Below are 21218 nucleotides of genomic sequence, written 5' to 3' on the forward strand. Positions count from 1 at the left end.
TTGTGGCCAATGTTGGGCTTCAAATAATTTAACAATTGCTTCTCTGTCCGATTGCTGGGTGGGCATGGACAGGGTGGGTGTGGCCTAATCGGCCTCCTGAACCATCCTGGGAGCAAAAACAGGCTGTGGAGGGCTCATTTTCCACCTCCCTGGGCTCCGGAGGCTCTCTGGAGGACGGAAATAGGCCCGTTTTTAGCCTCAATGGGCCTCTGGGAAGCCCATTTTCCACCTTCCCAGCCTCCACATGCTCCCCGTACTTACCTGGGATCCAGAATTCCTGGGACAGGCGAGGCTGGTTGGGGCAGGGCCAGCTGGTTGTCGGAACTACCAGTTTGCCGAACCAGATGTAAAATTAACATCCGGTTTGCCCAAACCAGTGCAAACCACCTGAATCCCACCCCTGCTCTTGGCAAAACAAGCAACCAGGGATCTTTCTTTGCTAGACGACTAAATGGGATGATTGACACATACCCAATTCCTGCAACCATTCTTCATATGTTTTAGCCTCCAGTCCCCTAATCATCTTTGTTGGGTAGACTTGGAGATGATCATATCAGTTGAGGCTGGCTATGGTTCACCACATGATGGGAGCAGATTTGTAGCCTACAAAGTAATTGAGATACTTCAACTAACAGCAACTAAGAGATAATGGCTGTCATACTTATAAAAGGCTCCAATGATGCTACCCCTAGTTATTTAAAAAGGTAAAGTTTCCCCTGCATATGCATGCTAGTCATTCCTGACTCTAGGGGGTGGTAATCATCTCAGTTTCAAAGCCAAAGAGCCAGCGCTGTCCGAAGATGTCTCCGTGGTCATGTGGCCGGCATGATTAAACACTGAAGGCACATGGAACGCTGTTACCTTCCCACCAAAGGTGGTTCCTATTTTTCTACTTGCATTTTTTACATGCTACCAAACTGCTAGGTTGGCAGAAGCTGGGACAAGTAATGGGAGCTCACCCCATTATGCGGTGCTAGGGATTTGAAACACTGAACTGCCGACCTTCTGATGAACAAACTCAGCATCTTAACCATTGAACTACCCTGTCCCTGCAGAAGTTGTCTATTAAGAGCTAAATCCTCATTTTCTTGTTTTGGATAAAAATAGCTCCAGGCAAAAGAGAATGTGATGATGCCCCTGCCAACAGCACAATGGTTTTCCCTGGAGATCTAACCTAATTGGAGGTCTTGAAATAATCAGAACAATAGGACAACCACAGAAGTCCTGGGAAATGTTTATTTTCCATAGCTTTCTGGGTCCCATTATGGCGCCTTAGGCCTTTCAAATAATTTTTTCTCTCTAAGAGATGAGAAGGGCTGAATACCACAGTAATTAGCATCAGGTGATTTTGTTAAATTGTACTATATTAATTTATTTGATTCTTTTTATTATTATTTTTTGTTTTAAATGAGATTTTATATTCTGTAAGCTGCCTTGAGTTGCCATGGGCGAATAGGTGGCAATATAAATTCAATAAATAAATAAATCAAACAGCCAAGCTCAGAGGGCATCAAGGACTCAACCTGGATCTACAAATATTCTCCTTTAGTGGTACACATATGGACAAAAGTCAGATGTTGGAGGAACTTCTTTAAATCTTCCTAAATATTTATTTATTTATTTATTTATTTATTTATTTATTTATTTATTTATTTATTTATTTATTTATTTATTTATTTATAAGGGAACATTTCCCTGTGGCATTGTGTATTGTTGTGTGATATGGCTTCTGTTGCTTCCCCTAACTAACTTGCTCATAAAATATGACCAGCAACAATGGGCCAACCCATTGGGTCAACCAAATTCTGCCAGTGATGAGGGACTCTTCCTAGAAAGCATTCAAGCTTGTCAACTGGTTTGACCATCCCTCCTGGGACAACACCAGAGACAGCAAAGCCCGTTGATGACAGAAAAATAAGAGGAAAAGCAAATGGTTTTTGAATGTTTATAATTTTAAAATTAGAATGTGAGCCTTTTTGGCATTGGTCGAGCCAATTTCTCAGTGGGGAACTTAGCAAAATGATGTGGAGGCTGTTGGACTGCCTTTCCTTATTTATGTTATTTCTGCCTAAAGGAGGTACAAAGTAGGATTTTTTTTTTTTAAAAAAAGAAACCTTGAAGTAGCCAATTGAGCTTGGCAGGATTCATCTTGGGTACATATTAGCTTTCTGTTCTGTGTACAGAGAAGGTCTTTCATGCTTTTTGAAGGTTCCTCATTATTGCTTATGCATGGTAATACAAACGTAGTACAGACTGTTTAAAGAGGAGAAACAGACTTACACACACACACACATACACACACGCATATCTATCTATCTATCTATCTATCTATCTATCTATCTATCTATCTATCTATCTATCTATCTATCTATCTATCTATCTATCTTTCTTTCTTTCTATCTATCTATCATCTATCTATCTATCTATCTATCTATCTTTCTATCTATCTATCTATCTATCTATCTATCTATCTATCTATCTATCTATCTATCTACCTACCTACCTACCTACCTACCTACCTACCTACCTACATACATACATACATACATACATACATACATACATACATACATACATACACACATACTAACTGGATACCTGTGCTCCACTATGAAACTATGTGATCGGGCTTGATAAATCAACACTTCCAGCTTGAAAATTAATTTCATTTCATTTATTGAATTTATAGGCCGCCCAATCCCAGAGGACTCCGGGCGGCTTACAGAAATGAAAAATGTTAAAAAAGGATTAAAACAATAAGATAAAACAAGATTAAAAAGAAAACACAACATGCACCCAATCAAAGGGGGGCTGGACCTCAATCCAGGGGTCAACAACCCCAGGCCTGTTGGAAAAGCCAGGTTTTAATAGCTTTATGGAAGGCCATGAGAGTGGGTAGGGTCCGGATCTCTGGGGGTAGCTCATTCCATAGGGCTGGAGCGGCAACAGAGAAGGCCCTACTCTGAGGCGTCACCAGCCGGCATTGTCCAGCTGAAGGCACCCGGAGAAGGCCCATCCTGTGCGATCTTATTGGTCTTAGGGAGGTATGCGGCAGGAGACGGTCTTGTAGGTGAGTAGTTGTAATCGGCCTCTCCTCTCCCCTTCTCTCCCTCAGGCTTGCCCCATAGAAGCCTCTCCTATCCTATCCCCCTTCTCTCCCTCAGACTGGCCCCATTGATCCTCTCTTATCCCCTTCTTTCTCTCAGCCTTCCCCACAGAGGCCTCTCCTATCTTATCCCCTTCTCTCCCTCAGTCTAACTCCTTAGCATCAGAGCATTTTTCAGATGGGGAGAGGGAGTAGAATGTCTAAACGCCAAGCCCACAGGCCAGATGAGTCACATGCTGGCCATACCCATGCCCAAGTGGCAGTTGGAACATAGTTCTTTTCAGGTGGGGAGGGTAAGTAGAATGTCTAACTCCTTAGCATCAGAGTGTGTTAATAATAATATAAGAAATATTAATGATCTGATTGTCATTTTGAAAAATTCTTTCTTAGCAAGCACCTAGAAGCCAAGAGGAACATATGTGCCAAATTTCAAGTTTATAGGCTTTACGCTTCTGGAGATTTTGTGATGATATGTAACTGGTATTTTGGTTTTATATATAGAGATATAAAATATAATACAAAGAGTGCTGATCTCAAGAAAAGGAAGTAAGGCATCATGTTGTCCATGTGACTGGCACAGGATTGATGTGAAAATCATGGCGCCAGTGGACTAAGCATTCAGAGGAAACTGTGTTTCAGACCAAGAGTTCCCATTATGTCAAAATTTGAACTTGAATTGAATTGAATACTTTTTTGGGCCAAATGTGATCAGACATACAGGATATTTATCTCTGGTGGAGAAACTCCCAGTGTGCTTGCAAAGCAACATAATAATCATAATCATACTCATCATAATACCAAAAAGAGGGTGGGATAAGAAAGATAATAATAAGAGTAAATAATAGCCATAGCATTTAGACTTATATATTGCTTCACAGTGCTTTACAGTCCTCACTAAGCAGTTTACAGAGTCCCCAACAATCTGGGTCCTCATTTTACCAACCTCGGTAGGATGGAAGACTGAGTCAACTTTGAGTCAGTCAGGATCAAACTCCTGGCAGTGAGGAGAATCAGCCTGCAATACTGCATTCTAACCACTACGCCACCATGGCTCTTCTAAATAATAATACTACAGTCATACTCCATGGGAAAATATACCTAGACATTAGATAGAACTCTGAGAATTAAGTGTTCAGCGGAGTGATAGCACGAGGAGAAAAATTATCCCTGTGTCTAGAGCAGGGGTGTCAAACTCACATGGTCGTTATGGTGTCATGTGATGTATCGGGATTCCCCCCCCCCTTTGCTAAACTGAGCAGGGGCAGGGCCAGCATGTGACGCATCTGGCCTCTGGGCCACGAGTTTGACACCCTTGGTCTAGAGCAGGGGTGGTATTCACTTACTTTCCCTACTGGTTCAAAAATGTGACCCATCCATGCATGCGCTTGGCTTCCACACATGCGCTTTGGCTTGAAAAACGTGCCTAAATAAGACAGCTGGTCTTATTAACCACTACTGGTTCAGGCGAACCAGTCCGAACCGGCTGAACACCACCTCTGATCTAGAGGTATGAGTAAAAACTGTTTCTTAATTCCAGAGTATGAGAAGCTTCATTTTGAAGATTTGAGTTGAACCAACAATCGGATGCATCAACTTGAACATGTTCAACTTCAAAGGAGTGAACTTCGTGTGCAGACACTCTGACATTTTATTGAGCTGATTCAATCACTTAAATCAAATCAAATTGGGTTGATTCAATGATTCAAATACAGTGTTTGAACAGAGTCAATGATCTGGGCTGATTTTCATACCCCTATTTAATAGTAGAAGCTGTGGCAATGAGATGCTGGGTTTGGAGAAATGGGCCATTACTTCACTGGAAAGAAATGAGACCTTCTAATAACCATGTGGCAGTTCATAAGAGTTACTCCTTTATATTGATTTTTAAATCCTATTTCCCACGCTTAAGCATAAATATTATTTTAAGAGCCTGGGAAAATTGAACAGAGGGGGAAAATTGATTATTTGGAAAAAAATTAAAAATAAAGTAGCATTCCAACCAATTTTAATAAAAAAAACAAAATTGTTTTACTCCATGAGGGAGAAAAAGCAGCTAACTGATTTTATGCAGAAGGTGCAATTAGTGTTTAATAAAAGCCATATTTTAATTCAAACATTTCACCTAATTACCGCAAAGAGTGGCAATCAATCTCGTCTCACACAAAGCTTGCTGTGGGGAAAATTTGACACACATCAAGACTAGATAAATAGGCAGTTTGATATAATTACTGGATTCTGCAGAAACATTTGATATTTTCTGTATCAAGAAGCCAGGATTTTGTTCTGTTTAAGAAGTGCCCAGTCACTATTTTGGGCAGGTTGGAAGGACACAGTATGTGAGGCTAGGAAGTAGATTGTGTAATACAGATGTGCATGCAGTTCTGATACCCACAATTACAAAAATAAGACATATGTTTGTCCCCTTATAAAAATATGAGGTCACTAGCTGTAGGGCAGGGTTGTCAAACTCAAGGCCTGGGGGCCGGATCCGGCCCATGGGGTGCCTAGCTCTGGCCCATAGGCCCACCCAGGAAACAGCAAAGAACTGGCCCACAGTGCCTCTGCCAACAAAATCAGAGAGCAAGAGGGCTACGTGCAGCCTGCCCGGGCTCCATTTTTAGCCACGATAACCTCCCGCAGTTCTCTGCCAACAAAAATGGAGCTTCGGGAGGCTGCACACAAGTTGCCCGGGCTCCGTTTTCAGCCACAACAGCCTCCTGCAGCCTTCTGCCAGTGAAAACAGAGACCAGGCCAGCCACATATGTCCTCTCTGAGCTCCATTTTCATTGCCAGAGGGTTGCAGGAGGCCATAAAGCAAAATACAAAACCTTGATGAGTGACATCGTGCTGGTCATGCCCCCCCCCGAGGTCAAATACAACCCTGATGCAAATTGATAAAGAGGGACACCTTTGATGTGGGGGGAGGGCTTCATTAAAAATTTTATATGGAGCAACAAAAATTTTCATACAACACAAAAATAGTATTGTAATATTTTTTTTATTTCAACATAACTACAATTTACAAATATAAATTGTAACTGTTGCCAAACATCAAAATTTTGATCACGTGACCACGAGGATGCTGCAACGATCGCTAAGTGTGAAAATGGTCGCTAAGTGTGAAAAATGGTCATTAGTCACTTTTTTCAATGCCATTGTAACTTTGGTCACTAAATGAACTGTTTGAAAGCTAAGGCTATTTCAAAGTATTGTGCATAGAATTTTTAAAAATTGTTTATTTCAATTTATTTTGGATAGAATCTTTATTTAAATAGTCTAAGACAATTTAAAAAAAGAATCCAGGCAGAATAAAACTATTTTAAAAAATCTTATGCACAATAAATAAAATATTATTTTAAAATACATTAAAAAATAAAAGAAAAAAAACCCGGCTCACTTACCAGCAGGCAGGCACTCCAGATCAATCCAGAATGATGTAGATGTTAATACAAAGAACTGAGCAAATTAAAATGGTGAAATTAGTCCCAGGGAAATATTTTTCAAAGAAACCTTGTCACCATTTTTCCCACACAAGCCGACCTCCAGCCTCCATGCCCCTCCCCTCTGGGAAATCCAGGAAGGAACAGTCGTTACTTTTCTAGCCAAAGTATTTCCTGGAGCTCTATGGTACTGGGTCATCTTTTCTTATAAAAGTAAGTAAAAGCGGCGGGGGATTCGTTTTCTTGCTTTAACGTTTTAATATCTTCAATGAAAGTACTGAGACATAGAGAGGGTTTAGACAGAGTGTCTTTTGTCTTACCCCGGTTAGGATTTCTTAAGCAAATCCACTGCGCTTTCAACATGAAGCCAGAAAATCGGGACTTTTTAAAAATGCTGCGGGACACGGGACAAATTGTTAGAAATCGTGACTGTCCCGCCAAAATTGGGATGTCTGGTCACCTTAGGTGAAGAGATAAATGACTCATTCAAACCTTTTAACCCACTTTTTCTCAACCTGGCCACATAACATCAATCAAAATGAAAATACACAAAGCACTTAGATTTATATACTGCTTCACAGTGCTTTACAGCCCTCTCTAAGCAGTTAACAGAGTCATTCTCTTGCCCCTAACAATCTGAGACCTCAGAAGGCTGGAGGGCTGAGTCAACCTTGAGCTGGTCAGGATCGAACTGCTGGCAGTCAACAGAATTAGCCTGCAATACTAGATTTTAGCCACTGTTGGAAGAAAAATCCAGCTCCAACGCCAATAAAATGGAGCTGGGAATAAAACAGAGGCTGCTTAAGAAAGAAAGTCCATTTACTGATAAACAGAACCAACATGCACAGAGTATGCAATTTTGGGACAGCTGACACAATGGAGTTGAGAGTCGGTGGGTTTTTTATTCCTTCTTGATCCCCATGGGGTCATGTAGGGGTCATGGCTGGCTCTATAGGCAAAAGGGGAAATGCAAATCCTAGGTGTTTGTCTGAACTAATCTTGTCAACAGTTGCAACAGTTGTCAACTGTGCTGCTTGTCTGGAATTTCTGTTTGACCCAGCCTTTCTGAATGGATTACCAAATCTGCATTTCTAAAAGCTGGCCTCCCCAGTTTCTGCTTGGGGCAGGGAGACTGGGGCTGGTTCCTGCCTCCCTTAAGATTTTTCCCCATTTCTCCATGAGGGTAAATATTCTATCCTGCCTTTTTAATATTCCCCAAAATATTTCATTCTCTAGAAGGGTGGGTGGGTGTTTACTTTCTACACCACTTCGTCAACATGGCTATTACATAATAAATAATTAACACCTGAATCCATATTAAGGTCACACCCCAAACTCAAACACAGTAAATGTGCAAAAATAGAACCGAGCAAGTTGACTCGGACTGAAAACATGTTGGAATAAAAGATTTTAGCCTTTTCTGGTGAGCCTGAGTAGAGTAGGGGTACATTCCCTGAAGTGGAAGTTTACTACAGAAGAAGCCTTCAACTAGGGGTGGGTTCCAGTTGGTGCCACTGCTAGTTTGCTCAAGGATGCGCAATACTGCGCAGAAGCAAAAAACAAGATGGCAGCACCTACGATGGTTAAGGGGCATGGCAGGCCGAGTTACTACCTACTCGGCTGAACCAGTCCGAACCAGTAGGAACCCACCTCTGCCTTCAACCCTGGCAGTGGTGGGTTACGACTGTTGTGCCCTGGTACGGGTGTACTGGTGCCTGCCGGGAGCACCAGGTACATTCCGGTACAGTGCTCTGGAGGGCCCATCCCCCTGCCTGTACTCCTTACCAGTATTTGAGGTTTTTGGGGCTTCCGCGCATGAAGCGTATGGTGCCTGTGCGATGCTCCGCTGAGCAGCTGGGGCGTTGCAGAGCGTCGCAGGCAGTAAGTACACAGGTGCACACTGCACACGTGGCACGCATGTTGCACGCATTCATGTGGTGGACGCCCGGCCCTGTTGCACCGTACCAGTTGCAACAGAATCCGGAACCCACCACTGAACCCTGGTTACCTTGAAGGGAACCAGGACAACTCAACAAAGATCTGTATTGTTTGTGTCACTGAAACAAGCCTTTACAGAATCATTGTTTCAGGATGATTTAATGTTTTTCCTGCTTTAATTATAACTTCTAAAATTCTAGGGAAGGGTGGATTATTCAGTAAACATGTGCTAAGTTTCCCAGGGGTCTATTATAACTAACGAAAGCGAAAACCTAGCTTTCAACCATGCAACAGAAGATAAGAAGAGGGGGAAATGAAGTCCATCTCTATATTAGCAATTCTCAAAACAAAATGACTTGAAACTAATTTTAAATATCATAATAGATTATAGACAATCCAGGAAAATTAGGACCCAGGAGGTTGGAGGAGAGAAAGTACAATTAGATAAAGTTTGTAATTGAAAATATTAATGGTGGAGAAAAATGTACCCGTTCTCTGAACAATTTGTAGCAATGTTAAATAATTGATAGCAGTTTCTTGTAATTAAGCACTAATGAATGCATTTACTGGGTAATATACTTTTTGGCTATTCTCTTTATTTAGACTCACTCCTATTAATCTTGCATGAGTAATTTTGAAATATCAAACGGTTTCCAAAAACATTAATTTCAAACATTCCTTCTTTTTTTAGTAAACATCAAATTGTTTAACTTTTTTGTTTGTAGAAAAAGCTTTTAACTCGCTGATGGTGGGACAAAGGGAATAATTGTTTAGTTAGTATGCGAACAATTACACAGAATGGACAGGAGTTTACCACTAAATTCAGTGACACCAGAAAACTCGCAGATAATGGAATTGTTACAGGATTACCGTATATACTCGAGTATAAGCCGAGTTTTTCAGCCCACTTTTTGGGCTGAAAAAAGCCGCCTCGGCTTATGCTCGAGTCTACAACTGGATCCGGCAGTGCTGTTGCCTGTTGGAGGAGGAGGAGGCGAACCAGCCTGCCATCGCCAGCCACCGCTAGCCCTGCCGCTCTTCCCACCCCCTTCCAAGCCCCACAGTCCAGCGGATGGAGCAGCGAAGCCCCGGGGCTTCGCTACTGCTCCCCGCATTTTCTGCACGGGGATCCCTTGGAGAGGGGATTCCAGCCTGCCATCGCCAGCCACGGCTGGCGATGGCAGGCTGGAATCCCCTCTCCAAGGGATCCCCGTGCAGAAAATGCGGGGAGCAGTAGCGAAGCCCCGGGGCTTCGCTGCTCCATCCGCTGGACTGTGGGGCTTGGAAGGGGGTGGGAAGAGCGGCGGGGCTGGCAGTGGCTGGCGATGGCAGGCTGGAATCCCCTCTCCAAGGGATCCCCGTGCAGAAAATGCGGGGAGCAGCAGCGAAGCCCCGGGGCTTCGCTGCTCCATCCGCTGGACTGTGGGGCTTGGAAGGGGGTGGGAAGAGCGGCGGGGCTGGCAGTGGCCGGCGATGGCAGGATGGTTCGCCTCCTCCTCCTCCAACAGCACTGCCGGATATCCGCCCAACGCTGCGGGGGCGCCAGCGGGAGCTTTGGCGGCTTCACCTCAGCCGCAGCGCTGGGCAGCAAATGTGTTGGTGCTGTTGGAGGAGGAGGAGGAGGCAGCAGCAATAGCACCTGAGGACAGGACAAGAAGCAATGGAAACTTGTCAGAAGGAGACTCAAGCTGGAAATAACGAGCAATCTGACAGTAAGAACAATTAAAATCCTAGGAAAATGTCCTTTCATGAAAAATTACTTTTTCAGTTAACTCTGCCTGACATTAGTTGGGTGAACAGAAATATTAGTTGGCCAATTCTAAAAGGGAGCACCAGAAAGAACTTAAAATATTTTTTAAGAGAGCTGGGTTTTTCATTTATATTATATGTATGAACAGAATTAACACAAATTGCAGATACCAATCAAACATAAAGAAAAAAAGGATGAAATAATGCTCATTTTTAAAAACTCAGTGAAAATAAAAACAATATACCAAGAAGGTGGCATACTGGTTGTGATTTGATCTCTTCGGGGGATCCCGGGGATCCCCTATACAAGTATTTTAATATTGCAGACTTGCAGTATTATAAGTCATACTGATATTATAGAACACTTTAATTAAGCGGGTCCCTTGAATAAACATAACTTTGAGTTTCAAATAACACTGATTTTTTATTTTTGAAATTTACCGTAGCTGCTGCATTTCCCACCCTAGGCTTATACTCGAGTCAATAACTTTTCCAGCTTTTTGGGGTAAAATTAGGTGCCTCGGCTTATATTCGGGTCGGCTTATACTCGAGTATATACGGTAAATGTTTTAAATTGGCCATAGAAGATTTATAATCCGTTTAACTTTATTGTTTTATTACTAAATAGATAAACAAGTTGTAGTAATGTTAATAATGCTGCTATTATGAATATTTCTGTATCTGCCATGTTAGTTCCATTCTTAAATCTGCTTGAAACCCATAATTGTTTTCTCACGGCCTGTCAGTGTTTTCCAGATATGTTACAGTATAGTGGTGGGATTCAATTTTTTTTACTACCATTCTGAGAATAGAAATACAGTTAAAAACTGGAGATGCCCAAAGACACTAATTGTAAATACATAACAGTGTTTCTGAACTTTGACAACTTTTTTTAATATGTTTATTTTATTTTTATGTATACACCAACAGCAATACATGAACAGTATGGCATCTGGGTATCATTCATTTTGATACAAATAACAATACTAATATCAATAATAATTGTTACATTAATTAAGCTTACATGCTCCTAAGATTAATACTCCTAATTATATTAAGATATTTAATTATTCAATATTTCAATGTATCATTCTAATGCCAATTACAACATTGTTTAAGCAGGCATAATAATACTATCTTTCAACCTTTAACCTTTCCACTTAATTCTTTAATTTATTCTTTTTAATCAGCACCATCCTTACTAATCCTAGTATAGTATACATACTGTATTAAAATCTAATTCTCTTACTCCAATCTTGACAATTTAAAGATGTGTGGACTTCTGCTCCCCAAATTCTCCAGCCTGATTTAAAAAAAAAAAAAACAGCTTTTCTGGCTGATGGATTATGGGAGTTGAAATCCACACAGTTTTAAAGTTACTAGAGTTGACACTGACATAACAGAATGCATAATAACAGAAAAGTGCTTAAAATGAGCTTTCAATCTGAGTCATAAATTTAAGAAAACTCGAGGGTACAGTTTCTCAGAAACTATCATCCAGTTGAGTAGATTAAAGTTATTTTTGTGGTTTGCAAACAGAAACTTGTTTTTTGTTGATTGAGTGATTGATTGATGGCGTGTCATCCAGTTGGTGTTGACTCAGTCACCATGACAGATTCACTCCATAATTGTACCCTTCAGGACTTCCAATGGAGCACTGCAATTGAGTCAATCTACCTTACTACTGGCCAACTTCTTCTTCATTTTGATTGTTTAAAAGCAGGACTTCGATTAACTAGGTAGCAAATTTTATATCTATATATATATATCAGCACAAATACAACAAAATGTAACAAAAAGGCAACAGTAAAAAAATATTGGGTTTCTGCCTGGATGATCTCTTGTGACGAGCCGAAGGACAGAGAATGGAAGTAGTGATCTTCCTCCCATATTTGGGCATACCGGGGGTTGTAAAAAAATCATATACTAGTCTCCCTTTATTTATTTATCAGCATAAATATAACATATATATATATATATATATATATATATATATATATATATATATATATATATATATATATACACACACACACACACACATACGTACACATACGTACACATACGTATATATACGTATATATATGTATACATATGTATACATATGTATACATATATGTATATATATGTATATGTACATACACACACACACACACACACACACACACACACACATATATATATATCCATCCACCCATCCATTATCCATCCCTGTTCAGTATCTATCAGAGTACATCAGCACATATAGGGAGTCCTCGACTTATGACCACAACTGAGTCCAACATTGAAGCAAAACATTTGTTAAGCGATTTGTGCCCCACTTTACGACCCTCCTCACTATGGTTGTTAAGTGCATTTGGCTTTCCCGTTGGCCTTGCTTGGCAGAAGGTCACAAAAGGGAATCACATGATTCTTTGGGACACTGCGACCATCATAAATATGAACCCGTTGTCATCCCAATTTGGATCACATGACCAAGGGGATGCTACAAATGTTGTAGGTGTGAAAAAATGGTCACAGGCCACTTTTTTCAGTGTAATTTTGAACCGTCACTAAATAAACCATTGTAAAATTCAGGCTTACACACTGTTGTGGCCCGCCAATGGAGCTAACAGCAGATTCGGATAGTGAGGAGGTTGTGGAGGAACATGGGCCAGTCCTGGAGGCTGGGGAAGGCTCGGACGAGGGCTCTGCATCAGAGGCAGAGAGGGGGCCAGGGCTGTTTGACAGTTCTAATCTGCCTTCAGAGCTGGACAGCAGTGAGGCAGAGGAACACCTGGCGCCTGTTCCCAGTGTGTGCATGCGCAGAGCTGCCAGAAGAAAACAACAGCTCAAAAATCAGAGTGAACTTGGGAGTAAAGCCACAGGTGGATGGTGAATGGCCCCTCACATTGGAAATAAAAGAGGAGCGAAAGAGGAGTGGGCTTTTGCAGGAAACAATTTGTTCATTTCAAGAGTGGGAAGATCTATCTGTGAATCTCAGAGACTCTGTGCCAAGTCTTTCTTTGCACAGGACTGCGTTTGGAAAATATTTACATAGCAGATTTCCAAGCACCTTTGAAAGACTGTTTGCCGGGACTTTGCTGAATGTGAATGAGAGGAATTCACATTCGTCTAATAGAAGGGGTTTTGTCAGGACCAGGAATCTCCTTTGTGCTTTTTGGGGAAGCCTAGATCAGAACACCTCCAGAAAACAAAGAGAAAATGCTCTTCCCTCTCTTTCAGAATGGCTCCTTTCATTCCCATTCAAGAGCTTTGCCCATTCAATGGAGTCAACTCAAATTTATGCCAAGCATTTACTAAAATTTATTTAACCCGCTGACAGCCCTAATTTTTGGAGAGCATAATGCATGACTGAAGCTTTGTCTCCGGGAAATATGGAAATTTATGTAGCCTCTGCTGCTGGCATCATATTTGACTGACAAAGAGCAATCTGAGCGATAACTTTTCCATTGTTAATGTCACCCGGAAAAACCTCTTGATGGATATTGAGCGGTAGATAAAGAGCTTCTAAGCTGGATTGGATCATTTATAATCACCCCTTAACAGCAAAACTATCAATGCCAGTTTTAAACACAGATGAGTACAACTGGTTAACATCTTCAAAAAAGGCATCAAAATCTCCAAAGTAAAGAAATTTGAAATGCCAGACACTCATAGTTTTGGTTACTATAGGACCAGGGGTGGGTTGCTACAGGTTCGCCTAGGTTTGGGAGAACCCATAGCTAACGTTATGGCCCTCCCACCCAACCGTGCCCCTCCCACCCTGCCCCTCTCTCCCAGGAGTCTCCACGCGGCTGGTTGTGGATGCGAGGTAAGTGCAGTGCTCGTGCACAGGCTTTGGGAGGGGGAAAAACAGGCCTCCTAGAAAGTTCCAGAAGGCTGGAAACGATCCTGTTTTCAGCCTTCTGGAACTTTCTAGGAGGCTCATTTCCGGCCTCCGGAGCCTGGGGGAAGCAGTTTTCGCATTCCCAGAGGCTTGAGGAAAGCCTCTAGAGCCTGGAGAAGGTGAAAACACCCACCCACACCCAGTGGTGCAGGAGGCGGACTAGGCCACGCCCACCATGGCCACACCCACCCAGCAACCAGGCAGAGAACCTGTTGCTGAAATTTTTGAAGCCCACCCCTGCGTAGGACTCTTTGGCCAACTACATTTCTGCTACTACACGAATAAGACTGTTAGTATCTCATTTTTAAAAATTAATTCTACTGCAAGACATCTGCTCATCTGGCTGGCTTTTCATCACGGGCTTGCAAGACAGATATATTGTGCATAGGAGGCCTTACTGGCGGAAGGCAGAAAAAAGGTTGCATCAATTAAACACAATTGCATACATCTGTGTATTACTCAGCTAATTATAGTATTGCTTACTGCCAGTGGATTATTAATATCTGCCACTGACTTTTCTTATGGAGAAAGCAGTTTGTCTGAATTGGTCATGCAAAATGTTGGAAAGGTGCTTGCAGTTGAAGGATGGCCGTCTGTTGGCATAGAGAAGCACCCACATTTTCATTTTTTGGACTCTATTACTGTGTCTGTTTTGAGGCCCTCCTTTTCCCAACTAAGAAAGTATCTACAGTCACTGAAATAGGCATCATATACATAAATTGAAAAGAGAGAAAAAGATAGGAAGGAGGGAGGGAGAAAGAAGAAAAAGAAAGAAAGAGAGAAGGAAGTAAGGAAAGAAAGAAGGAAAAAAGAAGAAAGAGAGAAAGAAAGAAAGAAAGAAAGGAGAGAAAGAAGGAAAGAAAGAAAAGAAAAGAAGAAAAAAGAGAAAGACAGGAAAAATAAAACACAAACTGAATAAACAGGAATTTACAATCAACATAAGAATTAAATTGCACTACTGCAAATTTGTTAGGTAAGAATGTTCGTTTCATTAGCTGGAACGGAATATGGCATATCGTATATAATTCACATTTATGTGTCGCATAACTATATATTGCATTTTTTTAAAAATGCAGGTCACTGTTAATATCCAAGTAATACATTAATATCAGCAGCAATAATCAGTATGGTATAAGTCATAAAGTAATAAAAGGAATTACACTAAAATTCTTGCAGGGGAGCCAGTCTGGCGTAGTGGGGAAGGAACCAGATTAAAAATTGGCAGACCGGGCATTCTAATCGTGCCTGAGGTATAAAACCCAATTTGGTGACTCTCTCAACCCTGGAAAGAGGCAATGGCAAATCACTTACAAAATCTTGCCAGAAACTGCAGTGTGCAGTCTAGGAGAACACACACACTTCAATCTTTCCCACATTGTACTACTCCGGGGGTGTCAAACTCGATTTCATTGAGGGCTGCATCAGGGTTGTGTTTGGCTTTGGGAGGCCATGCTGGGCATGGCCAGGGTGGGCACACCCAGATCGACGTCACTTGTGTTGGGGGTGCCAGTGGTGGCCCAAGCACTCTGCCATTGAAAATGGTCTCCCGAGCTTCATTTTCAGCTTCCATGACCTCCTGCAATCCTCTGCCAGCAAAAACGGAGCCCAGGAAGGTCTCCTAGCTCTGTTTTTTTCTGGCAGAAGCACCGCAGGCCAGTCCCTCGCTATTTCCAGGGCGGCTCTGCAGGCCAGATCTGAGCACCCCGTGGGGCAGATCCGGCCCCCGGGCCTTGAGTTTGACACCACTGCACTACTCCCTTCTATGTTTTGAGGATTATATTGCTGTTCTAAGCAACCCAGAGTTGTGTTTTTTTGGCATTTTAAATGAAGAGAAATTTTTGCTTAGTAGGCACTGGAAGATCCAGTTAAGTTGGATTTCCCAAGGACACTAACAGGAAGAAAAAGAAAAATATTTTGCCTGGAAGTCAACTTTCAATCTTGTTCACTTCATGCTGGCAGCATTTAGCTAGACTCAGTTGTTCTGTCAGGGCTCCAAGTAACACCCCCAACCAAATAAGACTCCGAGACCAGCAGTTGCTCAGAGTTTCATTTTATTAGAGATGTCATATTGGCACATCTGGGAAAACCCGAATCACATGGTTTCCCCACCCAAAGGAAAGTCAAAGTCCCTTTCCCTGCACCAGGGGTGGGTTGCTTCCGGCATTACTACCAGTTCGGCATGCAAAAACATTTGCGCGCATGAGCATTTGCACCTAAAAATGCCTGCGCATGCGCACAATGTTAGAAAAGGAAAAACAATTACATTTTTGCAATGAAGATTGTTCTGCGCATGCAGAGAACTGAAAGTCAAGATGGCGCCAACGACGATAGAACCAGTTCGGGGGTGACTTCCTGGGAGGAGCCTGCTGGTGGTGGCAGCAAAAAAATCAGCTGCCTCCGAATTCCTGGCTACGTACCTGTTTAGAGGATCTTCCATCTGACGTCTTATCAGGTTTTCTTATCCTTCAGGCAAGAAGGAAAGAAGAAATTGTTTTGCTGGCAAATGCTCTTTGATTTTTGCAGCTTTTGTGCTTGCAGGGAAAGGGGAGCTAGCCCAAGGCAGAACGGCTGTCCGTGCTGGGAATTTCAAACTGCCTTGTGCAGGACAAAGTAGGTCTCCCCCACTCAGTTCAAAGTTTTGTTTGATTTAATCTTATCACGAGCTGAATCCCTTTCCGTGGACAATAATTGTTTATCAACATTTTAGCTTCTTTTCTTTTTCTCCTCCGAAAAATTATTTACTTAGAGGCTTTTAAAATGGCGCCGAGCAGGCTGGTTTCTCTGGTAATAATGAACACTTTTTGTTAATTCTCACAAGAATTCACAAGAATTCAAAACAAAAGAGATTGCTTATCATATGTTTTGGTTTCACAATAGGCCAGCAGAAGCTTTTTAATTAGTTTCATTTCTACAAAAATTTTACTCCTTCATTAACTTTGCTTATCTGGAAGTTAAATGGTGATGAATCTGCTGAACGGTCTTGTTACAATGTTTACTCACTGAAAGTTTTGCCAAGCCTTAACTTCAAAATAAAAGGGGAACTCAGCCTCTTTACTTAAAGCTGCATATTCAGGCAATAGAGTTTTATTAACTGCAGGCAGATAAATTTTGAAATGGCCTCAAAACCAAATATTAACTTGAAGTTGTAAATTTTTTTCTTATTACTATTCAAAATACCAGCTTCAATTTTGTAAAAGGCTTTCTTATCCAGCTGCGTTACAAGATGGCGATTTTATAGCTTCTGCGTTTGATATATGACACACTCAATCAGCTCTATTCTCCTGAAGACTTCTCCTTATTAACTGTTAAAAGTCTATAAATAGTATCCCATTTAAAACTGAGGGGAGCAGAGACTTTGTTTGTTTGCTTATTTGTTTGTGCATTTTTTATAATGGCTCCCAAATCGAAGCAGTCTAAGCGTTTCCTTAATAATACATCTCAAGAAATTGTTACAAAATCGCTGCCCTTGCCTCCCACGCCCTCTACTGGAGATCTCTTAACGCAAGAATTTCTTTTTGAAACCCTTAAAGAGTTCAGACAGGAAATTAAACAACTTTTATCGGACTTATATGATAAACTAGACGCCAAGATTGCTCAAACAAGGGAAGATACGATCAGAGTTATGACTGTTATGACAGACTATGTTTCTGAAATGGAGGACAAATTGGAACTTTTGGAAAAAACTAATTCTAATTTGACATCTAAAATTCAAACATTACAACAGGAAGCTGAAAATGCTCAAAAACAACTCGTTATGATAAATTACAATAAGACTGCGTTTGCAATAAGAGTCAGAGGATTGCGTGAAAAGGAACAGGAGAATTTGAAACAGACCTTTTTTGAGGCTTTCAGACGTTCGGTGGGAAGTCCGGGATTTAACTTTGATTGGCAGATTCAAAAAATTTATCGCCAGAACTCGTGTGTAGCAAAACAACGACAGCTTCCAAGGGACATAATTATATATTTCACCACAAGAGAATCCAGAAATGCGATAATACAGAAGTTCTACAATAACAGGCTGCGAATCGATGGACAGGACTTGATTGTTTTTAAAGAAATACCATCTCAAATATTAAGAGCAAGGAGAGACTACACTTTCTTAACTGAAAAACTCAGAGATTCTCAGATACAATATAAATGGGAAGTGCCATCTGGTATCACAGTCACATTTGAGAACCAAAAATATCGTCTCAATTCTGTTTGCGAAGCCCGAGATTTTTACTACAAAACTCTGAAGGCGGGACTTCCTGATTCACCCGGACTTGGAGAAAGACAAGGAGAAGGAGAAGATAAGCAGCGGGACACGTGGCTACAAGGCGGAGGGTGTTGCTTTCCCCTTCCGGAAGGGCAGAAGAGTAAAGAATAAAGATCCAGCTATGCCTTTAAAATACTTCTTAAATCTTTAATTTGAATAAAATTTCAGGACTCCTGTCTGGTATAAAATGACAAAGCTGTATACCGATGAAGAGATATTGAGACTGAAAGAAGCGGTGCTGAATTTGGACATATATTGTATGGGACTTATATAAGACTTGTTTGAATCTTAATTTAAACTGCGCATGATCTATTCTTTGGGGCGAGGAGAGCGGAGATCATAGTTTTCTTGGATTGTGGTTTGGGATGAATGGAGTCGGGTGGCGTGGGGTAGATGGAAGGGTAGTGAAAGTTCAATTAGATTACCTTGATCCAGAATGTAAGCTGATTTTTGTATAAATTGTTATTTGAATACAAGGTTAAGAAAGATTATCTGGAGAGTCTACACGAGGGTGGAGTAAATATGAGAGGAGCAATGGATGAGGATAAAATATATATGCGGACACGGGTAAAGGCAGGATGGGAGGTTTAGAATTTATATGCGGAAGCAGGTAAAGACATTGTTTAAGATTTTAAAATAATGAGAAGCTGAGTTTAATGTTAGAGAGTATATTGACTTCTCTTTCTTGGGGGGGGGTTTCCCCCCCTTTTTTTTCTTTTTATTATTCTTTTCTTTTTTGTTCTTTATTTTTTTATTATTATTATTATTTTGTAACTTCTAATCTATTTGGTTTCAATATACTCCAGACTTTGCTTGATAAAGAACGATGCCGGGAATGGGACCTGGGAAGTCGGAAGGGGGTCAGGGAGGGGGGTTCAGGGGGTGGGTGGGGGGGAGGGTGGAAATATAGACTCAATTTTCAGAACAATGAATGCACTTGGATACTGTTGCTTTTTTTTCTTTTTTTTTCTTTTTTGTTCTTTTCTTCTTTCTTTTCCTTTTATTTTTCTTTTGTTTTAGTACAAAACAAATAGACCAATGAATACTAGAAATACACCGAAGCGAGGTGTAGAGGGAAAGAAGAGGGGGGAATTAAGAGGGAGTGAGAAGGGAATGTAAGGAGGGTGAGATGGTGGGAAGGGGAGAAAGGAATGGCTGAGGGGGAGGGGAAGTAGAAGAGGGGATTGTTGGAAGGGAGAAATGAAAGTTGGAGGGGTAGAAGGAAGGGTGTATGTAGGATAGAAGTGTTATGAGTTGTTTATTGCTTCTTTTTTTTTTTAAACTGCACAGTATTTAAGTGATTGTATAAAGGAAAATGAAAATGTAATAAAAGAATCTTTGACAAGAACCAGTTCGGGGGTGTGGCAGGCCAAGTTACTACCTACTCCCGCCGAACCGGTTGGAACCCACCTCTGCCCTGCACTCACAAGTCTATCACATGGTCCAATCATTCCATCATCCCACCTGGAGCTGATTCCCAGTTACATGTCTCCAGATGCAGGCTGAACCAGTGGTGGGTTCCTACCAGTTCGGACCAGTTTGGCTGAACCAGGAGTGGTTTGGTGGCCTGGGTCGCTGGAACCGGCAGCGACCCAGACCTCCCATGCTCCTGAACCAGTTCTTGTTTTTTGTTTCTGTGCATGTGCAGAGCAATTTTGATTGCACTGTGCATGTGCACAAAGCATGCGCACAACATGCCCACAAGCAAACTCTCAGTAGTGACTGCCGGAATCCACCCTTGGGCTGAACATCCTTGACTCCCAGAGAAAAGAATGTTATTTTGGCTATCTATCTCTACCCACTCCATGCAACCCCACTCCCAGTTTCCCACAGCAGGCCTATGCATTAAATGTGGCAGCGCTGAAGATCCAAAGTGAAACATGTCCTGAAATGAGAGGAGCAATGGAGGTTAATTCAGCCAGGCTTGATTAGGAATGAGGAAATCCCAGGACTTAAGCCAGGGACATCAAACTTCTGGTCCCTGGGCCGGATGCATCACATGCTGGCTCCGCCCACACCCAGTTTAGCGAGGGGGGAAACTCCTACTACATCATGTGACATTGCCATGATAATGCGAGTTTGACACCCCTGATTTAAGCAGAGATGAAAGTCAAGAAACAGTTCTAAAAGGAATGGTACAAAGACCTTCAAAATTGTCACATTTCTACCTTAACAAGAAAATTTCTTGTTAGGTATAATACCAGAAAGCTATGATAAAGGGACTATGTACTTAACGCTGCATGCACTGACAGCAGCGAGAATTGTATTTGCACAATATTAGAAAAATGAGAACACCCCACCAGATGAAAATATAATTCAGAAAGTATTGGACTGTGCAGAGATGTATAGATTAATATTGAAAATTATATGTGTGCGTGTGTGCGTGTGTCTGTCTGTCTGTCTGTGCGCCAAAAACCACTCACTCATCACAAAATCTCCAGAACCGTAAAGCCTACAAACTTGAAATTTGGCATGTATGTTCCTCTCGGCTTCTAGGTGCTCGCTAAGAAAGGATTTTTTGAAATGAACATCAGATCATCGGTATTTCTTATACTGTATTATATTAACACATGTCGATGCCAAGGAGTTAGACGTTCTACTCCCCCTCCCCACCAGAAAGGAACTCTGTTCCAATTGCCAGTTGCCTCATATGTAAGGTGACCAGATTTTCAGATTGGTAAAGAGGGACACCTTTGACCGGGGCACGGGGGTGGGGCTTGATTAAAAACTTTATACGGAGCAACAAAATTTTTCATATAACGCAAAAATAGTATTGTAATTTTTTTTATTTCAACATAACTACAATTTACAAATATAAATTGTAACTCTTGCCAAACATCA

The sequence above is a fragment of the Thamnophis elegans genome, chromosome 15, assembly GCF_009769535.1.
Source record: "Thamnophis elegans isolate rThaEle1 chromosome 15, rThaEle1.pri, whole genome shotgun sequence".
Classification (NCBI taxonomy): domain Eukaryota; kingdom Metazoa; phylum Chordata; class Lepidosauria; order Squamata; family Colubridae; genus Thamnophis; species Thamnophis elegans.